This window comes from Pelophylax lessonae (genome assembly GCF_965119305.1).
Source record: "Pelophylax lessonae genome assembly, chromosome: 4".
NCBI lineage: Eukaryota > Metazoa > Chordata > Amphibia > Anura > Ranidae > Pelophylax > Pelophylax lessonae.
The window spans coordinates 645,705,623-645,719,412 of NC_138771.1; positions in this window are offsets into that span (position 1 = coordinate 645,705,623).

Here is a 13,790-nt window from a genome sequence, read left to right on the forward strand (position 1 = left end):
GGCCAGCTCAGTAGATTGTTTTTTTAAAAAAAAGGTTCTTTCCTAAATGCACATAATCCAACTGGATACTAATATTTATAGGTAAAGTTGATCCAGGGAATATCCAATTGCCTGTTGGGGATCAGGAAGGATTTTTTTTTCTCCCGCTGAAGCAAATTGGATCATGCTTTATTGGGGTTTATGTCTTTCTCTGTATCAACTGTGGGTATAGGATTATACAAAATATAAAAATATTAAACAAAGGTCTGACACCCACCACACCCTCTGACGATTCTGCATCCACATCTACAGATGACGGTTTTTTAGGGTTACCCAACCCTCAAACTCCGAGAAATGCAAAACAGGGAAACCTGGACACTTACATAAAGTCCAAAACTCACTAGACAACTATTCCACTGCTTCCAATGACTTCAATATCATCAACTTGACTGACTTTGCATTATCTACTGCTCATAGGGAGGTGCTTGGTCTCGGTCTAGGTTTCTGTCCTGCCAGGCCTTTGGATTCGTCAGAAACTATTAAAGACTTGCACTTATTTGCTCGTAATTTAACCTTTAAATATCTTTATGACGATGACAGAAAACAAAAAATGCTGGAGAAACAACTAGCGGAGCAGACCAAGCACCTCACTATGGCAGAAAACCGAGCACTTCGAGACCTGGTTCTCCTTTATGAAGAGGGCAACACCGAAGTGTGCTCCTTTATAGATTCCATTGATTCCCAGGCAACGAACTCATCGGCCTTGGTTTCCTCCTCCAAGGCCGGCAAGTTCAAGCCCAAGTCGGAGAAATTCCCCGACTTGACGACCAACCCCAATATTTGGGCGTTTGTCCAAAGAGTATCATTGGAAATCAAACAAACGACGTGGCCCTCCATACCCAACAACTTAAGTCCTGAGCAGACAGAGGCTCTTAAGCAACTTCAAACCAATAAAGATATTCTGATAAAACCAGCTGACAAGGGTGGTAATATTGTTGTTTTGTCCCCTTCTCAGTATGAAACCATGTGCCTTGAGGTCTTGAATAATCGAGATTGGTATTTTCCTATCTCTTCCGACTATATTCAGGACTTCATCCATGAATTTAAATCATTATGTTCAAATGCCTTCACCGACGGTTTGATTGACAGAGACACTTATAATTTTTTGAATACCAAACACCCCAAGACCCCGACTTTTTATACCTTGCCTAAGGTACACAAGAACCTTAAGCGCCCCCCCGGTAGGCCAATTGTTTCAGGAAACCAATCACTTACTGAGAATGCCAGCAGGTATGTGGACTCTTTTCTGTTACCACATGTTGTGAGACTTCCGTCTTACATCCGAGACACCACTGACCTGCTCAAACATTTGGAAGAGATTCATGTCCCTCCGGATGCCCTGCTCGTTGCCATAGATATTGAGGCCTTGTACTCAAGTATCCCGCACGACCAGGGCATCCGGATGGCTGAGTCCTTCCTTAAAGAGCAGGACCACACTACCTGGCCCCTAATGGAGTTTGTTCTCAGACTCCTTAGGTTCATACTTACCAGAAACTATTTTACCTTCCTTGATCAAATATACCTGCAAATTCAGGGGGTTGCGATGGGCACTTGCTGTGCACCTTCTTACGCCAATCTCTACCTTGGCGCTTGGGAACGACTGGTCTTCTCTGACGAAAATATGGACAGATGGCTGCCCTATATACTCATCTGGCACAGATTCATTGATGACCTGCTCATTATTTGGACGGGAACTCAAGAGGATCTGATGCTCTTTTTTGCAGCTTTAAATCATAACAATATGAATCTAAAATTCACCCATTCTTTCAATAAATTTGAGATTCCTTTTTTGGACGTGAAGATCAGCCTTTTGCCAGATGGATCTATTGATACCGATCTTTATCGCAAGCCTAGTGCTGGCAATACGATCCTATGCGCAGCAAGTGCCCATCCCACCCCCCTGATAAATAGCATTCCTTATGCCCAATATTTAAGACTTCGCAGGAATTGTTCCACGGAACACAAATTTAAAATACAAGCCAAACACTTGCAAGAACGCCTACTTGTGAGGGGCTATTCCAGAAAATTGCTCAGAAAAGCATACAATCGGGCTAAGTCCTGGTCGAGAACTGAACTTCTCTACAAAGTCAAGAACCAACAGGTCAATCAAAATGTTAGATTCATTACCACCTTTTCTGCACATGACAATCTCTTGCGTAAGATTCTCAGCAAACACTGGCCTATCCTTACCCAGGATCATACCTTGGCCAAATATCTAGGTACCAGACCTAATCTGGTATTCAGACGCGCGACTTCCTTTCGTGACCGCTTGACAAAAAGTCACTATAGACCATACAACACCCCCCAATTTTCAAAAAAAGGTACCTATCCCTGTGGATCCTGTGACAAATGTCCCTGGATCCGTTGCGGATCTAAGGTCCGATTACCCAACGGTAGATATTTTAGGCCCCAACACTTTGCTGATTGCAACACGCAAGGTGTTGTTTACTTGATGACCTGTCAATGTGGGGCCTTCTACGTCGGCAAGACGATTCGCAAGTTGAGCCAACGTATTGGGGACCACATCTACCACTCTGACGGCGGAACCATACAAACGAGTGTCACCAGGCACATTGGTTTGCATCATGGAAAAAATAATAAAACTGTGAAATTCACGGTTCTGGATGTCATTGCCCCAGACCCCCGCGGGGGCAATTGGGACAAGCGCATCTTACAAAAAGAAACCTATTGGATTGAGTTGCTGGATGCTATCAAACCCCCAGGAATTAATGAGGTTTTAACCTACAAACCATTCCTTGGATAGAGACTGTCTTGCATTCTTGCATTTAGACATACTACTCCACTCACACCTGGTGGGACCCCTACCCCTTGCACGTTGGTCCCTTGTTCCACCTGGCGGTCATGAGATGGGGCCACAGAGACTCTGGGAGAAATAAAAATCTAAAAATTTGCTCATTCCACAGACGGAATTGTGCCTTTGTAAGGCTTTTTTTTTGATAACCGCTCCCTGGGAGCTATATTTATTTATTTTCTTCATGATTTGTTCCTGACCAATCCTCATTTTGGACCCTTGTGGCCATTTCCATAAATTGTTGATACATTTGTGGAAAGGTAATTTGTGATACTTTATATTGTATACAGCGTGACGGTCCTTGGCTGGTGATGTTTCCCTTCCCCTCCTGTATCTCTCTCCCCCCCCCCCTTTTTTTTTTTTTTTTCGTCCTTTCTTCCCAGCCACGGATCGCCACATCTTTGCTAAATGGAGTGCTTCATGTATGCTGCATTGATTGCTGCACTAGGTGTATGACTTTGTATACTTTGTTGTTTATATGTTAATTCTTTTTTTGTTTGTGTGTCATCCATTCACATGCTTTTTTTGCTCCTTTTGTCTCTATCTGCAATGCACGCTCATCTACCCCTCCGATCGCCTGGTTTGCTTTGCCCCTGTGATTGGTTGGAGAGCCCTGGCTCCTCCTCTCGCTTCCCACGGATGTGTGATCCTCGGATGGAGGTGCGGGATGTGGAGGTATGATTACCTCCACTTCCGCTCTCCATGGCTGCACGCGGCTGCGTAGTGCGGCCGAGTCCAGTGCAGCACTATGCGCGCTTCCGGTGCGCGCATCGTTGAGGATCTGACCCACGCCGTGGCGCATGTCTATGACGTGCGCTCGGCGTCGGGTTGAGGTAGTATATAAGCGGGAGGTTTGGCGTTTCATACCCTTGTGAGAAGGCCATGCTTTCCATCTGAACACATGTGGGTAAGTATGTGTTGCTTGTGATGCCCGGAGGTCTGTTGTTTGATCGATGGCCATGCCTGGAGGTTTGCTATCATACGAACCCCGAGGCTATGTCTCAATTTCAAACTATTTCTGTATCTTCCCTTTAGGTGCTCTGTGCTACTTGGTCAACTCTATCTGGATACCTGTAGATGGTTCCTTCTGGCGTACCTCAGAACGAGCATGACAATTAGACACTACCCACTGCAGCTGTAGACGCTTAGTTGCTTTTTCCTCAATCGGCCTCTCCATATTTTATCAGCATTCTCTGTGAGGTAGTCATCTCTTTCACGTTTTCCTTTCTTTTCATTCATTTGCTTTCCCTTTTTTGTTTTTCCTCCTCCCCCCCTTTTTTCCTACCCCCTTTTTCTCCTTTCCTTTTTTAACGCTTGCTGTGTGGTTTGTCTCCCTTTCCATTCTTTCTCCCCATCTCTTTCTTTCCCTGTGTTGCTTCTTTTGTTTTATCCCTTTTTTTCTCTCTCTTTTTTATGTTCTCTGGCTCCTTTCCCTTTTCCCTTCCTTTCGTTCTGTCCTTCTAAGTTGCTTCTTTGTCAGGATTAGTTATGCCTTTTAATATATTCTATATTTCTCTCTTTAGAGATAGGAGCTTTAGGGTTCCAAATCACTCTGTCTCATTATCGAGTCATATATAATTCAGTACCATTAAAGGTAAATTTATTGCCTTTTAAGTTCTATTTTTACTTTTACTTGCCTTAGCAAACACTTCCCTTGGATATCCCTTTGGAAATTTTTGATGTGTTCTCTCTTTTCATTTTTCGAACCCTACTGGTATCCCTCGGGGTACCTCGGTTGGTTCACAACACTTACGCCATTTGACTATCCTTGTCTTATTTCTCCTCCACATCCGTGGGTAAGACGTATTGTGGGGATCCCGGGCTCTCTCCCTCCTTGGTGCACTGCCGGGTGATGATTTGCGGTGATGGGCTGTGCATTGTACACACAGGAGCCGCATGTGCATGTTTAACCATTAAGTTGTATTTTATTTGTTTATTCATTATTTGTTTTGTTTCTACATAGGTTTATTAAAACTCTCCTCTTATATAGCATGTTACAGACCCCTGAAGAAGCAGCCCTATACAGGCTGCGAAACATGTTGGGTTAATTCTCCGAGGTCTTGCACACCGGATGAGCTATAAATCTATCATTGCTTATTGTCCATACCTTTGTTACTGTACTGTTTGTACCCGCTGATATGTTTTTATACATATACAAATGTTTTCCCCCTACCTGGTTTTTAATGATGTATAAATAAAATACTTGATTTTATCACCTTTTCTATGATTTTTTCTACGGTACCATTAAAATCCCACTAGCCCTCATAATATTCTTTCTTGGATCTTTGTTCTGTTCTTCTCTTTTTTTCTTCTTTTTTTCTCATTTTTCTATTTTTCGTCTCTTTGTTCTTCTTTTTTCTTCTCTTTCCTCTTTTTCTATATTTTTTTCTCTTCTCTCTTCCTGTTCCCCTTCTCTTCCCCTCCCTCTCTTTCCTTCTTCATTTTCTGTCTCTCGTCCCCCCCTTTTTTACCCAGCCTTTGTTTTTCCCCCTCCCTACATCTCTTTCCTTTCTATGCTCATCCATGGCTTTCCATGTATTTTCTGGATGAAGGCTCGAACACCTCGAGCCCCCATCCACTTTTTTTTGGTAGTCCTTTTCTACCACATATTGATTATTCAACTGGGATGTCGGTACTTTGTTAACATGATTCGTATATCAAACACTTTAATCCTTTATTGTTAATTCAGGGTGGATAACACACCCGAGGGCGCCTTCTTTTTCTCTGGCTTAGTGCCAGAAGTGTTTGAACTAATATATTGTGCAATATTTGTTCTATTTAGAGTCTAAACTGTTAAGGTTATTGGTCTCTCCTTTTTAAACTCTCCCATGTAGTGGTTATCTAATTACTTATAATAATTTTTCTTTCCTCTTTTTTTCTCCATTCTTTTTTGAGTCATTGCCATCTTTTGTCCGCGGGTGCCTCGAGACCTTGTGCTGTTGGGAATCATGGACCTGCTTGGTGTGGCTTGGACGGGGTTCATGTCAGGTATTCAATCCACATGTGGATCTCGGACTAAAGCGGAGGAAGACCTCTGAATATATTTGAACAAAATGCAAGGTCTGCTCAAGCGTAAATCACACTTGTACTGGCACATCGAGTTTTTTCAAAAATACATAGATGATAATATTAGCCCTCAAGGCTTGAGAATTCATACCCTCCCTACTCTCAGAGACCCCTCTGAGAGTTTCAAAAAGGAGTGGGAAGAAATCCTTAATAAATGCAGTACAGATCTAATGAAATCACTCGTAGTCCAGTACAAGTTGGATATGATATCATTGGATAAAGAAGTTGATGCAATGAATACCCAATTTGAGCATATTTTTGAACTGCCAACCTTTTCCACCAACTGGTTGGAAGTGAAAAATAAATTGGAAGTTATGAATAAGGAAATTATTGTGAAAAAACAAAACAAGTTCCAAAAGGACAAGCAAGCCTTCGCCGAAGGCTATGCTTACAGATGGAACAGTAAAATACGCACCTCACGGAATGTTAAAACACACACGAAACACCACTCGAATCGCACAGATGAAGTTTTGGAATCCGATTCTTCACTTTCTAGTTCCATTTCACATACTTCACAACTTTCTAGACAAGGTCACTCTATCCCAAACAAACGCACTAAATCACAAAAAAGAGGTCGAGGCAGCACAGGCCCCTCACCTACACAATCTCATGGCAATAGCAAGAAAAAACCGGACACTAACGCACAATTAAAAACACCTACTCACATGACCAACTTAGCACCCACTCTACAAAAAATATTAAACAAAGGTCTGACACCCACCACACCCTCTGACGATTCTGCATCCACATCTACAGATGACGGTTTTTTAGGGTTACCCAACCCTCAAACTCCGAGAAATGCAAAACAGGGAAACCTGGACACTTACATAAAGTCCAAAACTCACTAGACAACTATTCCACTGCTTCCAATGACTTCAATATCATCAACTTGACTGACTTTGCATTATCTACTGCTCATAGGGAGGTGCTTGGTCTCGGTCTAGGTTTCTGTCCTGCCAGGCCTTTGGATTCGTCAGAAACTATTAAAGACTTGCACTTATTTGCTCGTAATTTAACCTTTAAATATCTTTATGACGATGACAGAAAACAAAAAATGCTGGAGAAACAACTAGCGGAGCAGACCAAGCACCTCACTATGGCAGAAAACCGAGCACTTCGAGACCTGGTTCTCCTTTATGAAGAGGGCAACACCGAAGTGTGCTCCTTTATAGATTCCATTGATTCCCAGGCAACGAACTCATCGGCCTTGGTTTCCTCCTCCAAGGCCGGCAAGTTCAAGCCCAAGTCGGAGAAATTCCCCGACTTGACGACCAACCCCAATATTTGGGCGTTTGTCCAAAGAGTATCATTGGAAATCAAACAAACGACGTGGCCCTCCATACCCAACAACTTAAGTCCTGAGCAGACAGAGGCTCTTAAGCAACTTCAAACCAATAAAGATATTCTGATAAAACCAGCTGACAAGGGTGGTAATATTGTTGTTTTGTCCCCTTCTCAGTATGAAACCATGTGCCTTGAGGTCTTGAATAATCGAGATTGGTATTTTCCTATCTCTTCCGACTATATTCAGGACTTCATCCATGAATTTAAATCATTATGTTCAAATGCCTTCACCGATGGTTTGATTGACAGAGACACTTATAATTTTTTGAATACCAAACACCCCAAGACCCCGACTTTTTATACCTTGCCTAAGGTACACAAGAACCTTAAGCGCCCCCCCGGTAGGCCAATTGTTTCAGGAAACCAATCACTTACTGAGAATGCCAGCAGGTATGTGGACTCTTTTCTGTTACCACATGTTGTGAGACTTCCGTCTTACATCCGAGACACCACTGACCTGCTCAAACATTTGGAAGAGATTCATGTCCCTCCGGATGCCCTGCTCGTTGCCATAGATATTGAGGCCTTGTACTCAAGTATCCCGCACGACCAGGGCATCCGGATGGCTGAGTCCTTCCTTAAAGAGCAGGACCACACTACCTGGCCCCTAATGGAGTTTGTTCTCAGACTCCTTAGGTTCATACTTACCAGAAACTATTTTACCTTCCTTGATCAAATATACCTGCAAATTCAGGGGGTTGCGATGGGCACTTGCTGCGCACCTTCTTACGCCAATCTCTACCTTGGCGCTTGGGAACGACTGGTCTTCTCTGACGAAAATATGGACAGATGGCTGCCCTATATACTCATCTGGCACAGATTCATTGATGACCTGCTCATTATTTGGACGGGAACTCAAGAGGATCTGATGCTCTTTTTTGCAGCTTTAAATCATAACAATATGAATCTAAAATTCACCCATTCTTTCAATAAATTTGAGATTCCTTTTTTGGACGTGAAGATCAGCCTTTTGCCAGATGGATCTATTGATATCGATCTTTATCGCAAGCCTAGTGCTGGCAATACGATCCTATGCGCAGCAAGTGCCCATCCCACCCCCCTGATAAATAGCATTCCTTATGCCCAATATTTAAGACTTCGCAGGAATTGTTCCACGGAACACAAATTTAAAATACAAGCCAAACACTTGCAAGAACGCCTACTTGTGAGGGGCTATTCCAGAAAATTGCTCAGAAAAGCATACAATTGGGCTAAGTCCTGGTCGAGAACTGAACTTCTCTACAAAGTCAAGAACCAACAGGTCAATCAAAATGTTAGATTCATTACCACCTTTTCTGCACATGACAATCTCTTGCGTAAGATTCTCAGCAAACACTGGCCTATCCTTACCCAGGATCATACCTTGGCCAAATATCTAGGTACCAGACCTAATCTGGTATTCAGACGCGCGACTTCCTTTCGTGACCGCTTGACAAAAAGTCACTATAGACCATACAACACCCCCCAATTTTCAAAAAAAGGTACCTATCCCTGTGGATCCTGTGACAAATGTCCCTGGATCCGTTGCGGATCTAAGGTCCGATTACCCAACGGTAGATATTTTAGGCCCCAACACTTTGCTGATTGCAACACGCAAGGTGTTGTTTACTTGATGACCTGTCAATGTGGGGCCTTCTACGTCGGCAAGACGATTCGCAAGTTGAGCCAACGTATTGGGGACCACATCTACCACTCTGACGGCGGAACCATACAAACGAGTGTCACCAGGCACATTGGTTTGCATCATGGATACAATAATAAAACTGTGAAATTCACGGTTCTGGATGTCATTGCCCCAGACCCCCGCGGGGGCAATTGGGACAAGCGCATCTTACAAAAAGAAACCTATTGGATTGAGTTGCTGGATGCTATCAAACCCCCAGGAATTAATGAGGTTTTAACCTACAAACCATTCCTTGGATAGAGACTGTCTTGCATTCTTGCATTTAGACATACTACTCCACTCACACCTGGTGGGACCCCTACCCCTTGCACGTTGGTCCCTTGTTCCACCTGGCGGTCATGAGATGGGGCCACAGAGACTCTGGGAGAAATAAAAATCTAAAAATTTGCTCATTCCACAGACGGAATTGTGCCTTTGTAAGGCTTTTTTTTGATAACCGCTCCCTGGGAGCTATATTTATTTATTTTCTTCATGATTTGTTCCTGACCAATCCTCATTTTGGACCCTTGTGGCCATTTCCATAAATTGTTGATACATTTGTGGAAAGGTAATTTGTGATACTTTATATTGTATACAGCGTGACGGTCCTTGGCTGGTGATGTTTCCCTTCCCCTCCTGTATCTCTCTCCCCCCCCCCCCCTTTTTTTTTTTTTTTCGTCCTTTCTTCCCAGCCACGGATCGCCACATCATTGCTAAATGGAGTGCTTCATGTATGCTGCATTGATTGCTGCACTAGGTGTATGACTTTGTATACTTTGTTGTTTATATGTTAATTCTTTTTTTGTTTGTGTGTCATCCATTCACATGCTTTTTTTGCTCCTTTTGTCTCTATCTGCAATGCACGCTCATCTACCCCTCCGATCGCCTGGTTTGCTTTGCCCCTGTGATTGGTTGGAGAGCCCTGGCTCCTCCTCTCGCTTCCCACGGATGTGTGATCCTCGGATGGAGGTGCGGGATGTGGAGGTATGATTACCTCCACTTCCGCTCTCCATGGCTGCACGCGGCTGCGTGGTGCGGCCGAGTCCAGTGCAGCACTATGCGCGCTTCCGGTGCGCGCATCGTTGAGGATCTGACCCACGCCGTGGCGCATGTCTATGACGTGCGCTCGGCGTCGGGTTGAGGTAGTATATAAGCGGGAGGTTTGGCGTTTCATACCCTTGTGAGAAGGCCATGCTTTCCATCTGAACACATGTGGGTAAGTATGTGTTGCTTGTGATGCCCGGAGGTCTGTTGTTTGATCGATGGCCATGCCTGGAGGTTTGCTATCATACGAACCCCGAGGCTATGTCTCAATTTCAAACTATTTCTGTATCTTCCCTTTAGGTGCTCTGTGCTACTTGGTCAACTCTATCTGGATACCTGTAGATGGTTCCTTCTGGCGTACCTCAGAACGAGCATGACAATTAGACACTACCCACTGCAGCTGTAGACGCTTAGTTGCTTTTTCCTCAATCGGCCTCTCCATATTTTATCAGCATTCTCTGTGAGGTAGTCATCTCTTTCACGTTTTCCTTTCTTTTCATTCATTTGCTTTCCCTTTTTTGTTTTTCCTCCTCCCCCCCTTTTTTCCTACCCCCTTTTTCTCCTTTCCTTTTTTAACGCTTGCTGTGTGGTTTGTCTCCCTTTCCATTCTTTCTCCCCATCTCTTTCTTTCCCTGTGTTGCTTCTTTTGTTTTATCCCTTTTTTTCTCTCTCTTTTTTATGTTCTCTGGCTCCTTTCCCTTTTCCCTTCCTTTCGTTCTGTCCTTCTAAGTTGCTTCTTTGTCAGGATTAGTTATGCCTTTTAATATATTCTATATTTCTCTCTTTAGAGATAGGAGCTTTAGGGTTCCAAATCACTCTGTCTCATTATCGAGTCATATATAATTCAGTACCATTAAAGGTAAATTTATTGCCTTTTAAGTTCTATTTTTACTTTTACTTGCCTTAGCAAACACTTCCCTTGGATATCCCTTTGGAAATTTTTGATGTGTTCTCTCTTTTCATTTTTCGAACCCTACTGGTATCCCTCGGGGTACCTCGGTTGGTTCACAACACTTACGCCATTTGACTATCCTTGTCTTATTTCTCCTCCACATCCGTGGGTAAGACGTATTGTGGGGATCCCGGGCTCTCTCCCTCCTTGGTGCACTGCCGGGTGATGATTTGCGGTGATGGGCTGTGCATTGTACACACAGGAGCCGCATGTGCATGTTTAACCATTAAGTTGTATTTTATTTGTTTATTCATTATTTGTTTTGTTTCTACATAGGTTTATTAAAACTCTCCTCTTATATAGCATGTTACAGACCCCTGAAGAAGCAGCCCTATACAGGCTGCGAAACATGTTGGGTTAATTCTCCGAGGTCTTGCACACCGGATGAGCTATAAATCTATCATTGCTTATTGTCCATACCTTTGTTACTGTACTGTTTGTACCCGCTGATATGTTTTTATACATATACAAATGTTTTCCCCCTACCTGGTTTTTAATGATGTATAAATAAAATACTTGATTTTATCACCTTTTCTATGATTTTTTCTACGGTACCATTAAAATCCCACTAGCCCTCATAATATTCTTTCTTGGATCTTTGTTCTGTTCTTCTCTTTTTTTCTTCTTTTTTTCTCATTTTTCTATTTTTCGTCTCTTTGTTCTTCTTTTTTCTTCTCTTTCCTCTTTTTCTATATTTTTTTCTCTTCTCTCTTCCTGTTCCCCTTCTCTTCCCCTCCCTCTCTTTCCTTCTTCATTTTCTGTCTCTCGTCCCCCCCTTTTTTACCCAGCCTTTGTTTTTCCCCCTCCCTACATCTCTTTCCTTTCTATGCTCATCCATGGCTTTCCATGTATTTTCTGGATGAAGGCTCGAACACCTCGAGCCCCCATCCACTTTTTTTTGGTAGTCCTTTTCTACCACATATTGATTATTCAACTGGGATGTCGGTACTTTGTTAACATGATTCGTATATCAAACACTTTAATCCTTTATTGTTAATTCAGGGTGGATAACACACCCGAGGGCGCCTTCTTTTTCTCTGGCTTAGTGCCAGAAGTGTTTGAACTAATATATTGTGCAATATTTGTTCTATTTAGAGTCTAAACTGTTAAGGTTATTGGTCTCTCCTTTTTAAACTCTCCCATGTAGTGGTTATCTAATTACTTATAATAATTTTTCTTTCCTCTTTTTTTCTCCATTCTTTTTTGAGTCATTGCCATCTTTTGTCCGCGGGTGCCTCGAGACCTTGTGCTGTTGGGAATCATGGACCTGCTTGGTGTGGCTTGGACGGGGTTCATGTCAGGTATTCAATCCACATGTGGATCTCGGACTAAAGCGGAGGAAGACCTCTGAATATATTTGAACAAAATGCAAGGTCTGCTCAAGCGTAAATCACACTTGTACTGGCACATCGAGTTTTTTCAAAAATACATAGATGATAATATTAGCCCTCAAGGCTTGAGAATTCATACCCTCCCTACTCTCAGAGACCCCTCTGAGAGTTTCAAAAAGGAGTGGGAAGAAATCCTTAATAAATGCAGTACAGATCTAATGAAATCACTCGTAGTCCAGTACAAGTTGGATATGATATCATTGGATAAAGAAGTTGATGCAATGAATACCCAATTTGAGCATATTTTTGAACTGCCAACCTTTTCCACCAACTGGTTGGAAGTGAAAAATAAATTGGAAGTTATGAATAAGGAAATTATTGTGAAAAAACAAAACAAGTTCCAAAAGGACAAGCAAGCCTTCGCCGAAGGCTATGCTTACAGATGGAACAGTAAAATACGCACCTCACGGAATGTTAAAACACACACGAAACACCACTCGAATCGCACAGATGAAGTTTTGGAATCCGATTCTTCACTTTCTAGTTCCATTTCACATACTTCACAACTTTCTAGACAAGGTCACTCTATCCCAAACAAACGCACTAAATCACAAAAAAGAGGTCGAGGCAGCACAGGCCCCTCACCTACACAATCTCATGGCAATAGCAAGAAAAAACCGGACACTAACGCACAATTAAAAACACCTACTCACATGACCAACTTAGCACCCACTCTACAAAAAATATTAAACAAAGGTCTGACACCCACCACACCCTCTGACGATTCTGCATCCACATCTACAGATGACGGTTTTTTAGGGTTACCCAACCCTCAAACTCCGAGAAATGCAAAACAGGGAAACCTGGACACTTACATAAAGTCCAAAACTCACTAGACAACTATTCCACTGCTTCCAATGACTTCAATATCATCAACTTGACTGACTTTGCATTATCTACTGCTCATAGGGAGGTGCTTGGTCTCGGTCTAGGTTTCTGTCCTGCCAGGCCTTTGGATTCGTCAGAAACTATTAAAGACTTGCACTTATTTGCTCGTAATTTAACCTTTAAATATCTTTATGACGATGACAGAAAACAAAAAATGCTGGAGAAACAACTAGCGGAGCAGACCAAGCACCTCACTATGGCAGAAAACCGAGCACTTCGAGACCTGGTTCTCCTTTATGAAGAGGGCAACACCGAAGTGTGCTCCTTTATAGATTCCATTGATTCCCAGGCAACGAACTCATCGGCCTTGGTTTCCTCCTCCAAGGCCGGCAAGTTCAAGCCCAAGTCGGAGAAATTCCCCGACTTGACGACCAACCCCAATATTTGGGCGTTTGTCCAAAGAGTATCATTGGAAATCAAACAAACGACGTGGCCCTCCATACCCAACAACTTAAGTCCTGAGCAGACAGAGGCTCTTAAGCAACTTCAAACCAATAAAGATATTCTGATAAAACCAGCTGACAAGGGTGGTAATATTGTTGTTTTGTCCCCTTCTCAGTATGAAACCATGTGCCTTGAGGTCTTGAATAA